Source organism: Aulonocara stuartgranti (assembly GCF_965226115.1).
Source record: "Aulonocara stuartgranti genome assembly, chromosome: 23".
Classification (NCBI taxonomy): Eukaryota; Metazoa; Chordata; class Actinopteri; order Cichliformes; family Cichlidae; genus Aulonocara; species Aulonocara stuartgranti.
The window spans coordinates 52,642,892-52,664,693 of NC_138958.1; the positions used below are offsets into that span (position 1 = coordinate 52,642,892).

The window sequence follows — 21,802 nt, forward strand, 5'->3', positions numbered from 1 at the left end:
TGAGGAGAAGGGAAAACTGTGGGGTTATCGATGGTGAGTGAGAAATGGTTCGCCTTCAAAAGGTTGGATTTGGTGCCAATAAGGAGAATCTCAGGTGGGTTCCAAAGTTACAAAAGGCCTTAGTTCAGTTGGGCTAAATCGAGTCACTCTGTTCACGTTGGTTCTTTCACTTTCCTTTTTTTAAATGCTCTTCATCAGGATACATACATGACAAAGGCCTCGACTCAGTGATTCAGAATAGTGTTACTGAAAACAGATAACAGTCCTGCAGGTGACAGACAGAATTGTACCTATATTTTTATTACAATGAAATGAAACCTCTAAATATAAAGTGTCATGAGAAGACTGCTGGGACTTTTCTCCAAAGCTCTCTGAGGTCTTTTCAGTTTGTGGTGAATCAAAAATGCTGCAGCAAAGACAACAAATAGAAGCCGTGGTGATGTCTCATCTTTCCTTCCATGTTTGAAGCAATAACCAGGCCAGAAGAGTAATAATAGTAATAATAATAATAATAGTAATAATAATAATAACTCCACTATTCATTCACTCTCACATTCACACACTGGTGGAGGCAGCTACAGTTGTAGCCACAGCTGCCCTGGGGCAGACTGACAGAAGCCAGGCTGCCATATCGCCATACCTGTGCAAGTGTTGTTATAGTTACTGTGCATTGTGATTTGTGTTTGGTAGGAGTTGACCTATAAAAGATTCAGCCACATGCAATTCTTGGTACAGGCAAAGAAACGTACCGACCCTCATTTTTTACTGTTTTTGTTGAAATCCTCCATAACAGATGCTGTTCAGCCCTATTCAACACTGCAATGACATTTATCCAACGGGGTCTCTGAGTTATTTTAATGCAATTTTGAAAGCTGTGGGAGCCGCTGTGTTTGGAGGTGACTCTGTAGGAAAGCACAACATAGAGGCTTTAGACTACAGCAGGCCACCTACAATGGACTTTTTACTTTGACATTACACAAAATGTGAAGCTTGTGCAACATCTGTGGCTTGATAAATGGGCCAAATATTACATTGCATCCTATGTCAGCATCTCATTAGGTCTTATTATTGCACATATAGAACCAAAAGTGTGAGGCACAGTGGCTAAAAGAGTTATAATAAATTACCTCTACAGACTGAGCTCAGCAGGGAGTGACATGTGTATCCCAGTTAGAGCTCCCTTCACTGTCCATCATATTTATATCCCTTGAGTCGGCCTTTTCAGAAATCCAGTGTAATGTCAAAATATCCTGCCAGCTGAGGATCAGACTGGATTTATAGTTTTTCTGCACCTCAAGTGAGTTGAGAGATTAAGACACCTATTCTTTGTCATCCAAAGTTGAAAGAGTAAAATCCACCACAGCCGGTGCTGAGCACGTTCAGATGACTGTATTTTCATAGCCTTTTAGATTTCTTACTGAATTCACTGGGCGAGCAAACGAGGCACTGGCTGTCTGCAACAGAAATGCCCAGCCGTTCTTTTCATTTGTTTGCATAAAGAGAGGATGTGGATATGGAGATGTGGATACAAGAAAGGGAGGCAGTTTGGAGTGTGTATGTTCCTTTATCAGCCTCTGCAGTAGACTGGGGAGGTGGTATGCAGCTGTAGTGTATTAATCAGAGTGAAGCTGTTTCCTCAGGGGGCTTTCTCACAGAGTAAGACAATGCTGAGGCTGACTCACTCCCGTTTTTACATTTCCAACATCTCGCACATTGGTTCTGTTTTACTGCTTAACATTAGGCTCAATTGTGAGACCCAAAACAGTGTTAACATTTCCTTCATATACCCTTCTATTGGCATTACCAGCAGATTAATCTTTCAGTGGTCATGATTTACTCCAAACTGTAAAACCAGAAGACATTTTTCAGGTCCTTGTGCCAGAGGTGTGGACTCGAGTCACATGACTTGGACTCGAGTCAGACTCGAGTCATTAATTTTATGACTTTAGACTTGACTTGAAAAAATGTTCTAAGACTTGTGACTTGACTTGGACTTTTACACCAATGACCTGGGACTTGAATTGGACTTGAACCGGTTTACTTGAAAAGACTTGATATTTCACCCCAAATATAAAATTTAACACGCATATTATATAGAGATTGAAAATGTGACGTCATTCAGGGGTAGAACCGCAAAGGATTCTGGGAACTCGTGGCAAGAAGTACTAGCGCACGCAGGCTTTCAATTGAAATCAGTTATACAGCGATAAAAAGAAACACAAAAATGTCAAGAAGCCGTTGTATTATTAACTGCAATAGCCGGTCGCATGACAGCCACGGGAAGCCGACGGGTAAAGAGATCGGTTGTTATCGGATTACGTCGTTGAAGAGAAATTGTTCGAGCCATGTTTCCGAAGTAACAAAGACGCGACGGATGGCCTGGATTGCAGCCATTCAAAGATCAAATATAACGTCCTAGAACCCTCCAGCTCACAGGTTAGTCTGCTCCAAGCATTTACACAAAGGTCAGTCTGCTGTTGTAGTTAATGCGTCATTTTCATAACATAATTGGTGATATAGGTTACAAGCAAGTCTGGCGCTGAACAGAAATTGTCGCGCTATGCTCCTTTATTTATTGTGCATAAATAGTGAATTGTCCTGACACAATATTGCGTTTCGCTTCTGTTATTATGGTACATTGACAAAAACATATACTTTTATTCACAGGATAAAACAGTTGTTTTGTATCACTAATTGCCCAGTACGATTACAGCATACAGTATTATTGTCACTGCTACATTTCTGTGATGCTACCAGAAATTATTTCCACTACTAATTAATTACCGTTGAGCTCAAAGGTCCTATTAATAAACGGTTAACGAATGTGTATTTATGACGACGATTTGTGAGACTGGTAAACTTATATGATACGTACGATGGTCTTTCGTTCTACACGGTGCATTTCAAGGTCCTGCACCCATCCGTCGGTAAACTGTACCTGGGCTTGTTGCAGTGACCTGAAGTTACTAAACTTCATGAGTGTATGCACTCACTCCAAGAACCGTATGATTATAAATATGCATATAAATATGCTACGATGAGATAGCTGACTTCATCTAACTAGCAAATGTTGTCCAGGCTACGTTGGTGATACAGTTTTTTTTAATATGTATGATATTTTTGTCATGCGATTTTAAAGCCGGTCCTACAACCGCATCCAAGAATAACATGCAGCTTATCTCAGAACTGTCGGTGAAAATTATTCTAGGAGCTAGGTTTAATTGAGCTGCATTTTAAAGAGGTGCAATTTCACAATTTGTGTATATTTTCTAAGTTCACTATTTTGTCATGTGTTGAGAAAAACACAGATTTAAAAATTACATGGTCTAATATTTACATTTAGCATAACTGCAACATGCTTTTTTCGTTTTTTTTTTAAAGACTCGAAAGGACTTGAAATTCAAAATTTCAGACTTGTGACTTTACTCGGACTTTTACACCAGTGACTTGAGACTCGACTCTGACTTGCCTGACATTACTTGAGACTTGACTTGAGACTTGAGGATAAAGACTTGAGACTTACTTGAGACTTGCAAAACAATGACTTGGTCCCACCTCTGCCTTGTGCTGCACTGGAGGAAAGTGTTGCAGCAAAGGCAAAAAGACTGACTTTTCCAAGCCAGTGCAGTCCAGCTTTTTACTTCCCTAAGGATCAAATTGTCTCCTTTTGGGAAATAAAATCAATCAATTAATATTTTCAGTCATTTTTATATGTTTTATCATTATAAAAGTCCTAATCAATTACAGTATTATTCAGCCTCCTTTCTTCTGTGCTCGCACAGTTAGATGATTGGACTGATCCAGCACCTACAATTAACTGCAGTGCCCTACAAGCTCAGGGGGATGGACTCTAGTGCCTACATACAGCCAAATCCAACAAACATTCAAACACACTACACACTGTTTCTTGTCTTTTCATTGTATGTAATAAAAATGTCATATTTTTATAGAGCTTTTCTAAAATTAGTGACCACAAGTCAAACAAGTGCATCAAGAAAAAAGTATGCTAATGCAAAGTGAATTGTCTGAACCATGAAGGGTTAATAATGCTGTATTAATGTTGCTAATCTGTTTACCCTTTTTGCCTGTTTTCAGCTGCACCTTGCTCCATTTAGCTTGATGAATATCTACCATAATCTTATCACAATAATCTATGTTTTATACCTTCTCATCTAAAATGATGAGGAGGTATAAAAGGAAGTAATACATCTTTAAATGTATTATTTTATTTACTTTTCTTTCTATATTCCACCAAACAGCAAGGGGAAATGGCCAAATTTCCTTCAAGTATTGAGTGACTCGTGTTCACATCCAAGATTTATGAATATGCAGCGTGTGTGAGGCCTTTCATGCTCCCACCTGTTAAAAAAGGACCCTCTTGTTGCTTTACTGATCCCAGTTGTTCAAGGCTGCATTTTCACTAATTCCAAAGCTGTGATCTTTTGGCTCTCTTTTCAGCACTAAGCCTTCTAGAGTTGAAAGTGTCATGAAAGGCAGGAAAGGTTAGGACACACATTCATTCACATGAAGAAGACGAAGGAAATGACCAGTGTTGGTCAAGTTACTTGAAAAAAGTAATCAGTAACTAATTACTGATTACTTCCTGAAAAAAGTAATCCCATTACTTTACTGATTACTAATTTTCAAAAGTAATTAGTTACTTAGTTACTTTTTAAAACATGATTTATCCCCTAAATAGGTAATATTGCAACAGACCTTTCAGCCCAATTCTATTTTTTCTGCATAATCCATCATATAAAATGTAATCAAATGGAAAAGTCTCTTTTTAAAACTTGTTTTATTAGTTTTAATCTTTTAACTTTATGCATCAAGCAAACATTAAATTATATGCAACATTCTCTGACTGGAAGAAATGTGTTTAACATTTAAACCTATTTCCAGCACATAAAATAAAATAGTTTTTTGTGTTTACACTCACTCAATAGATGCAAGTAAAACACAGCAGAAAATAAACAAAGTCAAACACTCAGCGGTCCTGTTGCTCTATTTTCACCTGTAAAGCAGGAGTGGGGCAGGCGGAGGTTTGCCCTGGTGCAGGTGTGCGCAGCGGTCAGTGGAAGGATACGGCAGCTTCTCTGTGGATTTCACATTCATCTCTATGCTTGCTCGGACGTTTAGGGTTTTTTTCGCTGTACGCTAATGTTTTTAAGGAATCAAACTCAAAGTAAGGTCAGTACTTCCACGCTTTAAACGCTGCACGCTCATACTCTCTGCAGCACTCGTTGTATTATCCATTTTTGATCTGCACACAGCTGTTGCCACGAATGTCGCACTTGCTTACGTCACAGTCATGAGACACAAAAAAAATCATGGTTTTAGTAACGCAGTAACGCAGCGTGCTTACAGGAAAGTAACAGTAATCTAATTACCTTTTTTTCAATAGTAATCCCTTACTTTACTCGTTACTCAAAAAAAGTAATCGGATTACAGTATCGCGTTACTGCCCATCTCTGTTCAAGACGTAGCAGAAAGACAGAAGTGGTGTCTGTCTTGCAAACTCCTCTTAGTCCGCTCGAGGTGACAGCGATATAACAGCAGTCAGGATGTGACATGTTAAGTGTGTGATCTTGCACTTGGCTGCCATCATCTTTAAAATAGCCCTTGAAAAGTACATGGTGGCATATGAGTAATACCATAAGCTTAGATTAGTTAGATCAGTTTCCACGCTGTTTTCCAACTTTTAGTCAACCCAATTAGCCCATCTATTCGTGTCGACTCCCAAATCAGGTTTTGATTTTCTTTTTTTTTAGCTTTACTGCCATTTTGCCAAAGTTACTGGTATCTCAGAGATATGCAACACAGCTTACAAAAGAACTGAGATGTTAAAAACAAAATGCATGACTTGCAAGTCATTAAAACTCAATGTGCATTTGGAAACTATATGAAGACTCATTCAACCATCCAGTCATGTTCTTCTGCTTATCCGGGGCCGGGTCGCAGGGGCAGCAGCCTAAGCACAGAAGGCCAGACCTCCCTCTCACCTGCCAGCTCCTCTAGCTTGTCCGGGGGAACACTGAGGCGTTCCCAGGCCTGCAGAGAGATATAATCTCTCCAGCATGTCCTGAGGCTGCCTTTGGGCCTCCTCCTGGTTGGACATGCCCTAAACACCTCACCCAGGAGGCGCCCAGGAGGCATCCTTGTCAAATGCCTGAACCACCTCCTTTCCATGTGGACTTCTATTCTAAGCCCCTCTTGGGAGAAAGCTCATTTCCGGCACTTTTACCTTTTTTACCTTTGTGACCAAAATGAGGGCAGATCGACTGATGAATCAAGGGCATCGCTTTTACGCTCAGCTCTCTCTTCACTGTGATGGACCAGTGCAACGTCTGCATCATTAAAGCCACAGCACCAATCCGTCTGTCAATCTCCCACTCCGTTCTCCTCTCACTCATGAACAAGAGTCTGAGATACTTAAACTCCTCCAATTGGGGCAGCAACTCATCCATGATCCGACGTGGGCGCTCCACTCTTTTCCAGCTGAGGACCATGGCCTCAGACTCGGAGATGCTGATTCTCATTCCTGACGGTTCACACTCTGCAGTGAAGGAGAGGAGATTCTGAGAGCACCCAAGCAGAAGCCTACTGGCTCTTCGCTACGTCTTGAAATTCTGTCCATAAAAATTATGAAAAGACACCCTGGTGTAGGCATTTCCAGGGACGCTGAGATGATCCCCCTATAGTTGGAGCACACTCTCCGGTCTCCCTTCATAAAGATGGGATTTAACACCCTGGTCTGATCAACACGCAACATCGTAGAGGCATCTCAAGCAAGATTACAGTATTATTCTCAGGGCGAACCTCCTCCACCCAGGGGCTCTGCCACCAAGGAGTTGTTTAACTGCTTCAGTGACCTCACTCTGGCATCAAATTGCATCAAATCCATTTCTCAAAGCAAAAAAATAAATATATGGTAAATGGTAAATGGCCTGCATTTGTATAGCGCTTTTCTAGTCCCTAAGGACCCCAAAGCGCTTTACACTACATTCAGTCATCCACCCATTCACACACACATTCCCACACTGGCGATAGCAAGCTACATTGTAGCCACAGCTGCCCTGGGGCGCACTGACAGAGGCGAGGCTGCCGGACACAGGCGCCACCGGGCCCTCTGACCACCACCAGTAGGCAAACACGGGGTTAGTATCTTGCCCAAGGACATTTGGCATGCAGCCAGGATGCAGCCTGGGATCGAACCACCGACCTTCTGATTAGTGGCTGACCTGCTCTGCAACCTGAGCTACAGCCAGCCCATATAAAAACAAAACAGAAAAGCTGGGCATCATCTGTGTAGCAGGGGAAATTTATGTTATGTCTTCCAATAGTACTGCCCAAGGAACGCATGCATAATGTGAATAGAAACAGAATAGCCAGAAAAATATTTATAACCTTGACTAGAGCAGTTCATGCAGAATCCACACAAATAAACATTCTAGCATCTACAGAGTTTATTTTTAGAAATGGAAAATTACATGGTAATATACACTAATGGTCAAAATTTTTAGAAAAACCACATTTTTTTTAATCCCTTTTCATTGAAAATTATTCCGTTTAATGTCTCACTGCACTCTGAAATGAAAGCATTGTGCAAAAAAGCAATTGGAGTTAAAAAAAAAATCATGGAATCAATTTATGGACCAAAATGAACCAAAACTTTGACTCATCAGGAGCCACCTCTGACAGATATAACAGCTGAACACACCCGTGGCTTCTTTCTACAATAGAAATCAAATATTGTCCCATATCTGTAGCAGAAGTTCCCATAAATGTGGACCTTGTAGCTGCTTTGCTTTCACATTTCTGTCCAGTTCATCCCAAACCAGCTCGATGGGGTTTCAGTCTGGAGGCTGTGCTGGACTCCATGTTTTCAAGCTCACCATCTTGTTCTTTTTCCTGAGGTAGTTCTGGCACAGCTTGGACTGTTTGGGGTCTTTATCCTGATGTAGGATGAACCCCTGACTAACTAGCCTCATACCAGAGGGTCCTGCACAGTGCTGCATGAATGCTGTGGTAGCTGTTTTGGTTCAGGGAGCCTCTCACTCTGTACAAGTCACCGACCCTGGATCCAGCAAACAGCCCCAGACCATCACACTTCCTCCTCCATGTTTGACAGTTGATGCCACACACTGTGGAACTGTCCTTTCACCCACTTGACGGCGTACAAAGATCCTGCGTGATGAACCGTAGGTTTCAGATTTTGATCCATCAGCCCATAAAACCTTCTTGCAGTCTTCAGTAGTCCAGTGTCGGTGTTTCATGGCCCAGACGAGCCTCTTTGTCTTATTCGGGCTTTCTTGCTGCCACTCGTCCTGTCAAACCTGCAGCTTGAAGTTTTCTCTTCACAGCTGAAACTGAGACTTTCTCACTACGACCAGTATGAAGCTGCTTGAAGCTGTTGTCCTGTGAGCTGCTGATCACACAGCTGTTAACTCTCAGAAACTCGTCCTCTGAGTCAGTCGTGTCTTTGGGTCTGCAGACCTCCTGCTGTCACAGTTTCTGAGCCTTTGATGCTGAAGGAAACTGGACTCACTGACACCTTGACTTGCAGTCTCTCTGTAGGACAGACCGACATTTATAAGTGTTATGATGGTCTGTGTCTCTTCCACTGTTAATTGCCTCTTTCTCACCATGTTTGTAGCAACACATTACTTTCTGCAGGACAATATTGTTCAGCTGATGCTCACGAGGGTACATCAGTGTGTCCCAGCACTGCTTTTATGCAGACAGAGGGGGAAGTAATCCAGAAAGGTTGGAACAGCTGTAGGAATTAGTAGCAGCAGCTTTCAAGGCTTGATCAACCTCATTGCTGCAGAACAGATTTAAACTGTTAACCCATGTTGTCCCTGAAAAAGGCCTTTTTGTATAATTCTGAAATGCACATTATTCTTCAGTTTTGGCCAACCTTACCTTTTTTAGCCTCTGGCAGCTCAGCACTTACCTTTGTACCATTTAAGCTGTTCATTGGACTTGAATGACTTGAACTGCAATAACTAACTTGAAAAATTGGGCTGTTCTATTAGTTTGACTAAGTTGGTGTTGTTAAGACTTTTTAAACAAGAACAAAGATATACACTTGGGCTTAATTTGGGCTTCTTAAATGCTTATGGCTTAGTTACACCATTTGTAAATGTTGTTTGGGCCATGGATCAAAAGTCTTAACCTAAGTATTGTGCAGAAATAATATCATCAGAGTCATTGTTTTTTTACCTTTTTATGATATGACAATGTTTTCATTGTCATATCATATCTTGATCAGTTTGCAATGCAGGGAACGTGTTTTGCTAACACAAATAAACACTTTACAATTAATTAATTAATTTTGGCAGCAAAACTAATAAAATAATAATGGATACTTTATTGATCCCCATGGGGAAATTACTTGTTTTTCTCTGCATTTGACCCATTCACTCAGTGAAGCAGTGGGCAGCCCACTAAGCAGGCGCCCGGGGAGCAGTGTGTAGGGACGGTACCTTGCTCAGGGGTACCTCAGGGTAGCCGTTAAGTGGATTCGAACCGCCGACCTTCCGATCATGGGGCCACCACTTTACCTACTGAGCTATCACATGCTTTCTTTTTACAGGGAGTGCAGAATTATTAGGCAAATGGGTATTTTGTCCACATCATCCTCTTCATGCAAGCTGTATAGGCTCGAAAGCCTACTACCAATTAAGCATATTAGGTGATGTGCATCTCTGTAATGAGAAGGGGTGTGGTCTAATGACATCAACACCCTAAATCAGATGTGCATAATTATTAGGCAACATCCTTTCCTTTGGCAAAATGGATCAAAAGAAGGACTTGACAGGCTCAGAAAAGTCAAAAATAGTGAGATATCTTGCAGAGGGATGCAGCAGTCTCAAAATTGCAAAGCTTCTGAAGCGTGATCATCGAACAATCAAGCGTTTCATTCAAAATAGTCAACAGGGTCGCAAGAAGCGTGTGGAAAAACCAAGGCGCAAAATAACTGCCCATGAACTGAGAAAAGTCAAGCGTGCAGCTGCCAAGATGCCACTTGCCACCAGTTTGGCCATATTTCAGAGCTGCAACATCACTGGAGTGCCCAAAAGCACAAGGTGTGCAATACTCAGAGACATGGCCAAGGTAAGAAAGGCTGAAAGACGACCACCACTGAACAAGACACACAAGCTGAAACGTCAAGACTGGGCCAAGAAATATCTCAAGACTGGTTTTTCTAAGGTTTTATGGACTGATGAAATGAGAGTGAGTCTTGATGGGCCAGATGGATGGGTCCGTGGCTGGATTGGTAAAGGCAGAGAGCTCCAGTCCGACTCAGACGCCAGCAAGGTGGAGGTGGAGTACTGGTTTGGGCTGGTATCATCAAAGATGAGCTTGTGGGGCCTTTTCGGGTTGAGGATGGAGTCAAGCTCAACTCCCAGTCCTACTGCCAGTTTCTGGAAGACACCTTCTTCAAGCAGTGGTACAGGAAGAAGTCTGCATCCTTCAAGAAAAACATGATTTCCATGCAGGACAATGCTCCATCACACGCGTCCAAGTACTCCACAGCGTGGCTGCAAGAAAGGGTATAAAAGAAGAAAAACTAATGACATGGCCTCCTTGTTCACCTGATCTGAACCCCATTGAGAACCTGTGGTCCATCATCAAATGTGAGATTTACAAGGAGGGAAAACAGTACACCTCTCTGAACAGTGTCTGGGAGGCTGTGGTTGCTGCTGCACGCAATGTTGATGGTGAACAGATCAAAACACTGACAGAATCCATGGATGGCAGGCTTTTGAGTGTCCTTGCAAAGAAAGGTGGCTATATTGGTCGCTGATTTGTTTTTGTTTTGTTTTTGAATGTCAGAAATGTATATTTGTGAATGTGGAGATGTTATATTGGTTTCACTGGTAAAAATAAATAATTGAAATGGGTATATATTTGTTTTTTGTTAAGTTGCCTAATAATTATGCACAGTAATAGTCACCTGCACACACAGATATCCCCCTAAAATAGCTAAAACTAAAAACAAACTAAAAACTACTTCCAAAAACATTCAGCTTTGATATTAATGAGTTTTGTGGGTTCATTGAGAACATGGTTGTTGTTCAATAATAAAATTATTCCTCAAAAATACAACTTGCCTAATAATTCTGCACTCCCTGTATAGGCTGTGTATATTTGTTCATGAAGCCTCAAAATCAGAAGAGTAGAAAACATAAAACAGTGATTTTCAAATGCTGCTAAAAGTCATAACTAAAATGTGCCAGTTTCACTTATCATGTGACCGAGTTCTTGCAGGTCGTAGCTGTTTTTCAAGAGTCTCCTAGTTTTTGCTCTCCTTTCAGTATCCTTGAGCAAACTCAAATCCAGGCTTGATCTTTCGGATTAACCTTTTAAATCAGAGGTTTCTCAGGCAAAGGGGTAGCTTTAAGTAGGAAGGAGGTCCCTATAATTAAACATCTAAACATCCTTTTGTACATTCTGTCCTTCATTCCTTGGTGCAGCATGAGCGCTAACTTGTGTTGTTTAGAAAGAGAAATTTGTAGCTCTGGAAAAACGTTTGCCACGTGTGTGTGTTTCTTTGTTCCTGTCTTCTATTAACACCTTGCTATGCATGATAATAACCAAACAGCACAGCATCGAGTTCTCTGTGCTGTGTACACAATTATAGATCATATGGAGATTAAAAAGCCAAAGTGCATGTTTCAGTTAAAGGGTACATTGAACTAAAGACATTTCACTTTAGTGTCTTTGCCCACCTTCTCTCTTAGTTAGCCATAGAGTTAGTAAGTCCACAGAAAATTGGCTATGACTAAATGAAACCTAAATATCTTCAGTCATATAATTTCTAATCTGTTTTTGACCAGAAAGCGAGAATAAAATAAGGAACAGTAAAAATGTATCTCATCTTTCAGTGCTACCTCCTCTTCCACCAGATCTGCCACCAGTTTCTCTGTTCTCAACGACCCACTTTACTCTGTCCCAGTTTGGTCTCATCGCCTCGTCCAGCCCTGCTTTTTACTCTAGTCTTTACTTGCTTAGATTATTTTGCCACAGCAGTAATTCTCTGCTCGACTCAGCAGAATCAAAGGTTCCCTTCCCTCCCTGTTTTCCATGCCTCCCATCACATTCCCCTTCTCCTCCCCAGCTCAGTATCCCATCCCAAATTCTGGATTGGTAATCTATTAGTAAATTAACTGAAATAACTGAACTAAAATGTATGTATTAGCTATCATGAAAGCACAAGCGGGTATCTGTGACAGATGAACCAATTTCAGGAGTAAAGCTTTTTATTGTGTTGTCAACTTGCTTTCTATGAATTTTGGTTGAATAAAATGCTGAAAAAATATTATGAAGTGATACATTTTAAATACTCCGAATGTTTTGTAGGTAACTGTGATTTATTTATTTACTGTTTTATATTAGGATCTTGCAAAAACCTTGCATTTCCTCAGGGGTTTTTATTACATTAGTTTATTGCATTTACCCCAAAGAGGGTTAGCACATTTTACATGACATTAGATGGACCAGTCCACTGGGAGATGATATTTTGATGTTAAAACAGATCTGAAAACACACTATTTGCTGACAGCAGGTGTTGAGAAAAGAGACAAAAGAGCCATATTGGATATCCACCTTTTTAACTGCAAGGGCGAAACCCACTGCCTGTGACTATGCACTCAGTAGTTTTCCTACTGAGACACTGCTAGCTCAAATTCACTGTTAAAGAGTAATATACCAGCTAAGTTGAAACATCAGATTTTAATATAGCCTGATGCACCAGGAGAATAGATTGATTTATGCTGAAAGGTCTCGAAAAAGCATCTTCAGGCACTTCTTTGGCTTGCCTGTTTTTTAAGGGAAGCACTCAGGATCGATGCACACTGACTGTTTGAATATCTGCAGTGGCAATTTATTACTCCTGTAGCTCCCCTGTGGTTCCACCTATACCTCAGTGGCTGATGCAACAGGCAGCACTGCAGAGAACCTTTTAGACTTCATCTGCCACAATCACTCTTGAAGTTTGCTTTCGAGCATTAGCTGAACTTTTCTAACAACTGCAAATGAAGTATAAAGACAGTTTCACACTTTTTTATTGTGTTGCATGATTAGGAAAGCATTGTGATGAGTCTAGAGTATAGTGGCTTCACAGAAACCAGTTCATTGGCCAAGGCTTCAAACTGCCATCCAGTCGAGTATCCAGACATTTACTACATCCAGGTTTAGCTACCAATGTCCTAAAGTAAGAAACCAAAGGACTCTTCCAAGAGGCTGCGTTCAACAAAGTTTTTGACATGCAACATTTGACATGCTGATAACTTTGGGAGCGCTGGGGTCTTTATGTCGGCCTTATTAAAGTCACCTGCAATTATGTGAACACCGTCCGGGGATGAGGGATCTGGCATTGGAGAGATAGAGGCTTGGCAGAGGTGGCTTGTGTGGTTGGTTTTTTAGCCTCAGCAAGGCCCTGGCGGGTGTAGAAAGGAGTACTGAGACGGAGAGCCGTAAGCCGCTGCAACAGTGTGCGCCGCCATCTTTAGGTAACACTCTGCCTGTTGCCTTCTTATTAAATCATTTTTTAAAATAATTTTTAAAAATATTTTTTCAACTAGGGGCGATCGTGGCTCAGATTTGGGAGTTCGTCTTGTAATCGGAAGGTTGATGGTTCGAGCCCTGGCTCTGACAGTCTCGGTCGTTGTGTCCTTGGGCAGGACACTTCACCCGTTGCCTACTGGTGGTGGTCAGAGGGCCCGGTGGCGCCACTGTCCGGCAGCCTCGCCTCTGTCAGTGCGCCCCAGGGTGGCTGTGGCTACATGTAGCTGCCATCACCAGTGTGTGAACGTGTGTGTGAATGGGTGGATGATTGTGTATAGTGTAAAGCACTTTGGGGTCCTCAGGACCAAGTAAAGCGCTTTACAAATACAGACCATTACCATTTTACCATTTACTAGGGATGACATGGGCCGCGAGAATGAGACACAGGCATTAGAGCCTCTTAATGCGTGTTGTGTTTGGTTTTACACCGGTGTGGAATTACCAAAAATAGAGAAGGGACAATCTAACATGTGAAACAGGAAAATACCGCCGTGTAATCCATTTATTTCAACAAAGTAACTGTATTCTGAATACCACCCTTTTAAATGGAAACTGTAACAGCAACTGTACAGTTACTCATATTTTGTATTTTAAATACGTAGCAGCGGTACATGTACTCCGTTACTCCCCAACACTGGTTGTATTGACTCGTAGATGAAAATCCGATGGTGTTTTTCCAGGTTCAGTTTTGACACAATCCCATACACCACCTGCTGGAATGACGCACCGATAGAGCCTCCACCATGTTTTACAGATGGCTATAAACAGTAATATACAATATAAAGCACCTTGAAGAAAACGTTGTCAATACTCAAAACTTTCAAATGGAGATACATCGCTACATCAGACTTGTCACCCCGTTCTTGTGTAATGTGTCCTTGCTTAAGATTTTTCCTTCTTCTCTCTGATGGGTTTAAACATACAGAGTAGATGGTCTGCGGTGCAGGTTTGTTTCTCATGCCCTGGGCCAAAAAGCAACTATCACTCCTGAGAGAGGAGGTTATATCACTGTGATTGCAGTGATAGTGGTGCGATGGAGATGCACTTTACAGAGTTTCCATTAACCATCTTCCACTGCCAACAGCAGAAAAAGCTGAAGGACCCCTCCACCCCACTACACTACCCCAAACATTACCCCACTCGCTTCACTCTCTTCAGCCTCCACACCCATATAAAATGAGTAATGTGTGCAACACGCGCAGCCAGTAGAAGAATATATTCTCTCCCCAGCCTGGATGGCAGTGATGAATGTGTGGGACAAAGTTGCTGCACAGTCACCCCGGCAGCTCCACATGCCCAAGAGAGTACAGAGAGCCAGAGATAGTAAGAACAGGGCAGAGAGAGGAGTACTTGAAGCACTTTGATTTCTTTAATTCTAAGTGCATTCCAAGCTGACAAGGTTTGGGACATGGTGCCCCAAGACCACCTCTCCTTCTCCAGTCATAAAACACAGCTCTAAATCTATGGGCTTCTCTCTGTTGGATAAAAGTGCCCTGAGTGCATTCACTCACCTCCTCCTTCTCTCAGACTTCTGACTCCACTGGTGCAATACACCAGAAGAGATGGGTAGTACCGGTTTGTCTGTTAGTTTGATGGAGAGCCAACAAATAGTTTTGCCTGAGCCCACAGAGGCCTGAAGCGACCATCAGATGTCTATCAGTTAGAGCCTATGACAGTGGCAGTTGTTTTTTCCGCAGCTGCCTCTTCAAGGTTGTTTCCACCACCCACACTGTTCCACTGGGCCTCTACTAGTGTGGAGCTGAGTGATAAACAGGAACACACTAACACCACGCAGCCATCATGGCCCTGTAATTAACAGGCCTGCTTTTATGCATAGTAAGTCCAAGGTTGGTTTTGGGTGTCAGCGCCAGTTCCTTCTGAGAGTTTTGATGCAGAGACATTAGCAAATCTAAGGTACAAATTCACAGCAGAGATTAATAACCTCTCTCCGTGGGCTGCTCTCCACTGCTTCACTTCATTGTTTTCTATGCAGAGGAGTGGAGTGATACACTCCTCCTGCTCCATGCCCACCTGCCCGCCTGCCTACATTTGTAGCAAGCTTACTGGCATGCCTCATACATACAGCCGTGTGCTTTCCACACAGCTTACAGGAATTGAAGAACAGACCAGTAAGTGACCAGTTTTAGCTGCCGCTGACATCTTTGTTTTTAGCCAAATCGGATAGACTCATCCACACTAACTGGTCTGTTTAGATGGTTGTGATGACAATGGAAAGAAAATTAAGAATACTGAAATGTGAAACATTAGGATTTAAAACATTTCACTCATTCAGATGACACAGAGTGGTTAATAGTTCTATAAATGTTAACCCTTTTTAGTCTATACGTTGTAAGTAAAACCTGAGCCAATTTGAAAGAGCCAAAAAGTCATGAGCAGACAATCTCCATAAAAAATGTCTCGTGCTAGAATAACCTTATTCATCCTGGCTCAAATGATCACAGGTGATCACAGGCCTTGCACTGGAAAGCCTCAGTGAACCTAAGGTGATTTGACAGGACATAAAACTATCAGTAAATTGTCCAGGGGTGGTTGTGTTGTTTAGGTTCTTCAGCATGTAACACATAACACAATATTGTGTTAACTAATCATCATTTAATTATCATCAAGAATAAAAAAGAAGCAGGCTAACTTTCTATAAGTTAAAATAATACAAAAACATATATATGCTCTCTCAAACAGAAGCTTTTACTAAGATGTTTGGAAGTATATAAAGGCTTCTATCTGTCAGTATATGCAGAATCATTACTTTCAGATGTTTAGTTGGTCACCTCTACTCCCAGTTCAGTATTTTCCTCAGTAGCTGCTTTCATCGAAATGACATCTGGGAGAGTTTGCAGCAGTCTAGTCAGCAGGGCCATTGATAATGTGTTCGTTCGGCTGTTGGACACTGAGAACTGTTATAGTGCAGCAGATGCTGGGCAATGTGAGGACAGCACTGATAACTCCATTCTAGAGTTTTTGCCCTTGGGTTAATAGAAGTGATGTGTCCACTAACGCTTTCCTGTGTCAGTGGCAGCAGAGTGCTCCCAGAGTACTCTCAGATATTTTCTTGTTAAAATATGCTGAGGTCCAGACGAAGAAGCTGCTGCTGAGCGATTTATTGCAGACCTTGCTTTTTCTGACTGGTTGCATCTCATTCCATCTTCTTTTATGCAAAGGACCCGCTCTTAATTTATAATGACCACCTACACATGTACTAATCATGCTGCTTAATCACAGCTGGGCAGCTTCATAAACACGGTATTCATCTGGCCTGATTGCCATGCTGCCTGTGCATTATATAAAGAACAAAAGGAGGAGGTGGGAGAGCAGACAGATATAGAGATTACTGGGTAAAAGCCAGCAGGTGTGCTCGAGAATGTCAAACCATATCTCCAGCACAACACTCCTCAAATGTCCACTTTAAAATGGGCTGGTACTTAAATGGAAGGGTCCTACTAAAGAAGAGAAAGGTCAAACTAATGTCCCCGCTGTACACACTATAATAGTTTTTAGAACTTGCATATTGATTGTATGATCTAAACTGAATATTACACAACTGCAAAAGGTTTTCACAGGACTCTGTGCATGTGGAAAACTAAGGACACTGTTGCTGCGTCTGCAGGAATGAAGCTAACACATCTATAAACACAAAGGTTTGCTGGTCAGGAGCATTCGGGTGTGTGTTAGCCCAGGAAATTCAGCCCAAGCCAGAGGTCAAAGGTCAGAGTAATTGCAAAAACAGGTTTGCAGTAATGAACTGCTTCTGGAATAATGTTCGGAGGACAGGTGAGGAGGGGGGATGTTTGGCTACAACGCACGATTTTCCATCACAAAGTATTCTAGAGAAAAGGAAATCTGCCCCACAGCTACAGCTCGGCTAAAATTGGGTCATGAAACAGCAGAATGAGCACAACAACAAATCTACAAGGGAGTTACACAGAGGCTAGCTAGCCTAGCCAGTGTACAATGCTGTTATAGAGATAGTCTAAGAGCTTGCAAAGAAAAGCATCTGGACTTCTTTAAGTTGCTTGAAGACGTTTCACCTCTCATCCGAGAAGCTTCTTCAGTTCTAAGGTCAAATGGTGGAGAGTCCCAGATATAAACCTAGTGGGAGTTTCCCCCCACAGAGGGACAAAAGGACCCCCTGATGATCCTTTAGCCATGTCCTTGAATGTGTCCAGAAAGACACTGGGGCCAGACCACTTTTACATCTGAAAACTATTTTATCAAAATGCAGGAGGCAGAAAATAGGGATGCAGTCTGCAGCATGGATATGGATATTACTTATATTTTTATTGCACAAAGGGGCGAGGGCATGATGGTGAAGTGCAAACTGCATCCAGGACGGAAACAACTGCATTATGCTGCAAACACATCTTTGGCTCACTGAGAGAGTAAAAGGATTTATTATTGTCTGTGAAGGTTCTCAGTCATCCAGGTCATCGTAGTCAAAGGAGCTTGCAAAGAAAAGCGTCTGGACTTCTTTAAGTTGCTTGAAGACGTTTCACCTCTCATCCGAGAAGTTTCTTCAGTTCTAAGGTCAAATGGTGGAGAGTCCCAGATATAAACCTAGTGGGAGTGACCCCCCACAGAGGGACAAAAGGACCCCCTGATGATCCTCTAATCGCCTGAGCCAAGGTGGGAAACTGGGTGTGGGTCCCAATCAGCCAGAGTTTCGGGTGAGTTCATTGTGAAACCTGGCCCCACCCTATCATGCGAATTCCTGAGGTCAGATGGCCCAGGATGTGAGTGGGCGTTAAGGCGTCTGGGAAGGATCTCAAAACTGGATTATAGATGGCAGAGAGTTGGTGTCGTAAACCCCGCCTCTGTTCAAAGATGGTCGCTCACAGTGGACATAGAAGCTTCTTTCACTCCTCTTTCAAACCATCTGTCCTCTCTGTCCAAAATGTGAACGTTGGCATCCTCAAAGAGTGACCTTTGACCTTTAGATGCAGATGGACTGCTGAGTCTTGTCCTGTGGAGGTGGCTCTTCTGTGTTGTGCCATGCGCTTGTGAAGTGGCTGTTTGGTCTCTCCAATGTAGAGGTCTGGGCATTCCTCGCTGCACTGTACAGCATACACCACATTGTTAAGTCTGTGTTTTGGCGTTTTGTCTTTGTGATGAACCAGTTTTTGTCTGAGCGTGTTGCTGGGTCTGAAATACACCGGGATGTCGTGCTTGGAGAAAACTCTCCTGAGTTTTTCTGATACACCGGCTACATAGGGGATGACAATGTTGTTGCGTATGTCCTTCTTATCCTCCCTCGCTGGTGTCTGGTCTTCTTTTCTGTGCCTCTTTGCTGACTTTAAGAACGCCCATTTAGGATAACCACACGTTTTGAGTGCTTCCTTTACATGTGTGTGTTCCTTCTTTTTCCCTTCAGGCTTAGAGGGAACATGTTCTGCCCGGTGGTGTAGGGTCCTGATTACTCCAAGTTTGTGTTCCAGAGGGTGATGGGAGTCAAAGAGGAGGTACTGGTCCGTGTGTGTGGGCTTCCGGTAAATTTCGATGTTGAGTTTGCCGTTCTCTTCAATGTGCACGGCGCAGTCCAGGAAAGGCAAACAGTCGTCCTTTGTGTCTTCCCTGGTGAACTTGATGTTTTTATCCACAGCGTTAATGTGCGCAGTGAAGGATTCCACTTCTTGTGTCTTGATTTTGACCCAGGTGTCATCCACATATCTGTACCAGTGGCTGGGTACTCTTCCTTTGAAAGAGTCAAGAGCCTTCCTTTCCACTTCCTCCATGTAAAGGTTGGCTACAATAGGTGACACGGGGGAGTCCATGGCACAGCCATGTTTTTGTCTGTAAAAGCCTTCGTTGTATTTGAAGTATGTGGTGGTGAGGCAGAGGTCTAATAGTGTGCAGGTCTGATCGGGGGTGAAGTTGGTCCTGTCCTCCAAGGAGCTGTCAGGCGATTAGAGGATCATCAGGGGTAGTGATGGGTCGTTCGCGAACGAAATGGCTCTTAGAGCCGACTCTTTGACGTGAACGACGCGAGCCGGCTCCTTATCGCGAGCCGTCACGTGGGTTGTATTTTTTTTTTCTTCTCTCACCCTCTCTCTCGCACTTTTTTCCCGCTTCACTCTGCACGCCAGCCTTGTGCTTTACGCTGGGCAGAGGGGGGAGGGGCAGTAGTTACACTCAGTAGCACAAAGCACATACAAACTTCAAATCAAGTACGAACTCTGAAGCATGTACAAACTCCAAAACACGTACAAACTCCAAAACACGTACAAACTCCAAAACACGTAAAAACTGAAAACACGTACAAAAGACAACAGAAGTGCTCCAGGATGCTGGGCGCAGTGTTGAGCTTTTGTTACCTAGTGGCTACACAAGCCAGCAAGTACCAACGACCGGATTTGGTGTGTGGTAGTAACAGGTAAATGAACTTTTTTTTTTTTTAATTATTTGAATATATATGAGTGCTTGTGTATAAATACACAAACAATGCACACATGCTTTCAATTGTGTAATTTAAGTGATCTAGTAGCTCTGCTTTGGAGGTTCAGTTCATGCTAGAAATGTGTTTTGGAGTTTGTACGTGTTTTGTCTCTAGGGGCCACTGCATATATTTATATATAAACATATATAAATAAAACCACTTTTTTAACGTTAGTAATTCCTTTTGTGCATAATTTTATATTATTGTTAATAATAAATTAATTAAAGCAACAAAACAACCCGAAGAGCCGGTTCGGAGCCGAAAGAGCCGGCTCTTTTTAGTGAGCCGAACCGAAAGAGCCGGATCTCTAAAAAGAGCCGGAAATCCCATCACTAATCAGGGGGTCCTTTTGTCCCTCTGTGGGGGGAAACTCCCACTAGGTTTATATCTGGGACTCTCCACCATTTGACCTTAGAACTGAAGAAACTTCTCGGATGAGAGGTGAAACGTCTTCAAGCAACTTAAAGAAGTCCAGACGCTTTTCTTTGCAAGCTGCTTTGACTACGATGACCTGGATGACTGAGAACCTTCACAGACATGTTATAGAGCTAGTTTATCACTTTAAAATGACAACACTGCACTAAAACTCTTCTTATCAATAGTTAAACAATTTACAGTGGTCATATGTTCATTACAGTGGATGCACAGATGTTAATGCACAATAATCATATAGGATGCTGTGCATTAAAACCCACCTCAGCCAATCTGTCATCAGTTCAACACTTCCAGTGGCATTTATCCACAGATGTGGTTATTTTGACAAATGGAATTAGGTACAAAATAAACAGCAGTTGTTAAAGTCCAGACCTCAACTCAATACTGTGGCAGGACCTGCTGAATCACAGTATGGAACAGAACTGCACAGAGCCACGTGAAAACTTTAACACAACGTACATGTTTGCTTCCTGCCAACAGTAACCAGCAATTCTTACCACAGAGAAATGACTCTCAGACAGTGTTCAATGAAACCAAAGTGAATTATGTAGTAACTGTAAAAGTTATCGACATAACTGTGTTGTCGTCATAGAGCAGTCACACTATATTGATGTATTTGCTTTGTGATATAAAAGCTACCAGATGAATTTCCAGTCAAATGCACAATTTGTTGTCATATTTTCTACTGAAATGTAAAAAATAACATTGAATATCCAGTTTAGTGAACAGAAAGGTGCCATGCTACACAACATGAGCAGTAGTGCTTGCTACTACAAGAGTCAGTCAGTCTATTACACCAAATTCATACCATGCATTTATCTGTGCCTACTGGGTAAATGCACAAGTTCAGAACTTTGTCCAAGGATACTTTGACACATGAACTGGAGGAGCCACGGATCTTATTTTGAGGAATGACCTTTTACACTTTACAGCATTCTGCTAACCATACACACAATAATCTGTGTATCGTATAGTATGGTAACACTATAGTCATTACCCTCATAATCTTTCAGCCCCTGAAACAGGGAAGTTTGAGTTTTTTAAATTGTTATTTCAAAAAGCAGAGCCTTGTGATTCAAACGATGTAAACCACTTTCAGTTTGAAAGTTTCACATTAAGTGAAATATAAGAACCCAACAGTGGATCATGACACTGTCAATATGGGGCCCCGCAATTAAAACATAGTGGTTGCCTTAAGGTCTTTAAAGCATCTGATGCTTTGATGTAATCTCTTTCCACTAATGACAAACAAATGTGCACTTCACTGAAGTGCCACACAGTCGGCCTGGAGCCCTTTATGGTCTGGGAAGTTAGAGAAACGTTGTCATCTTTGCATACATTTGA

At 42.1% G+C, this 21,802-nt stretch overlaps 1 protein-coding gene and 1 long non-coding RNA gene across 2 annotated transcripts in view; one reads left to right on the top strand and one right to left on the bottom strand.

The window, feature by feature from the left end:
- LOC309700095 overlaps nucleotides 1–21,802 on the bottom strand; it is a 436,175-nt gene that overhangs the window by 178,682 nt on the left and 235,691 nt on the right. The window lies entirely within an intron of this gene.
- Nucleotides 1–21,802, top strand: part of nlgn4xa (neuroligin 4 X-linked a) — a 92,785-nt gene that overhangs the window by 6,615 nt on the left and 64,368 nt on the right. The window lies entirely within an intron of this gene.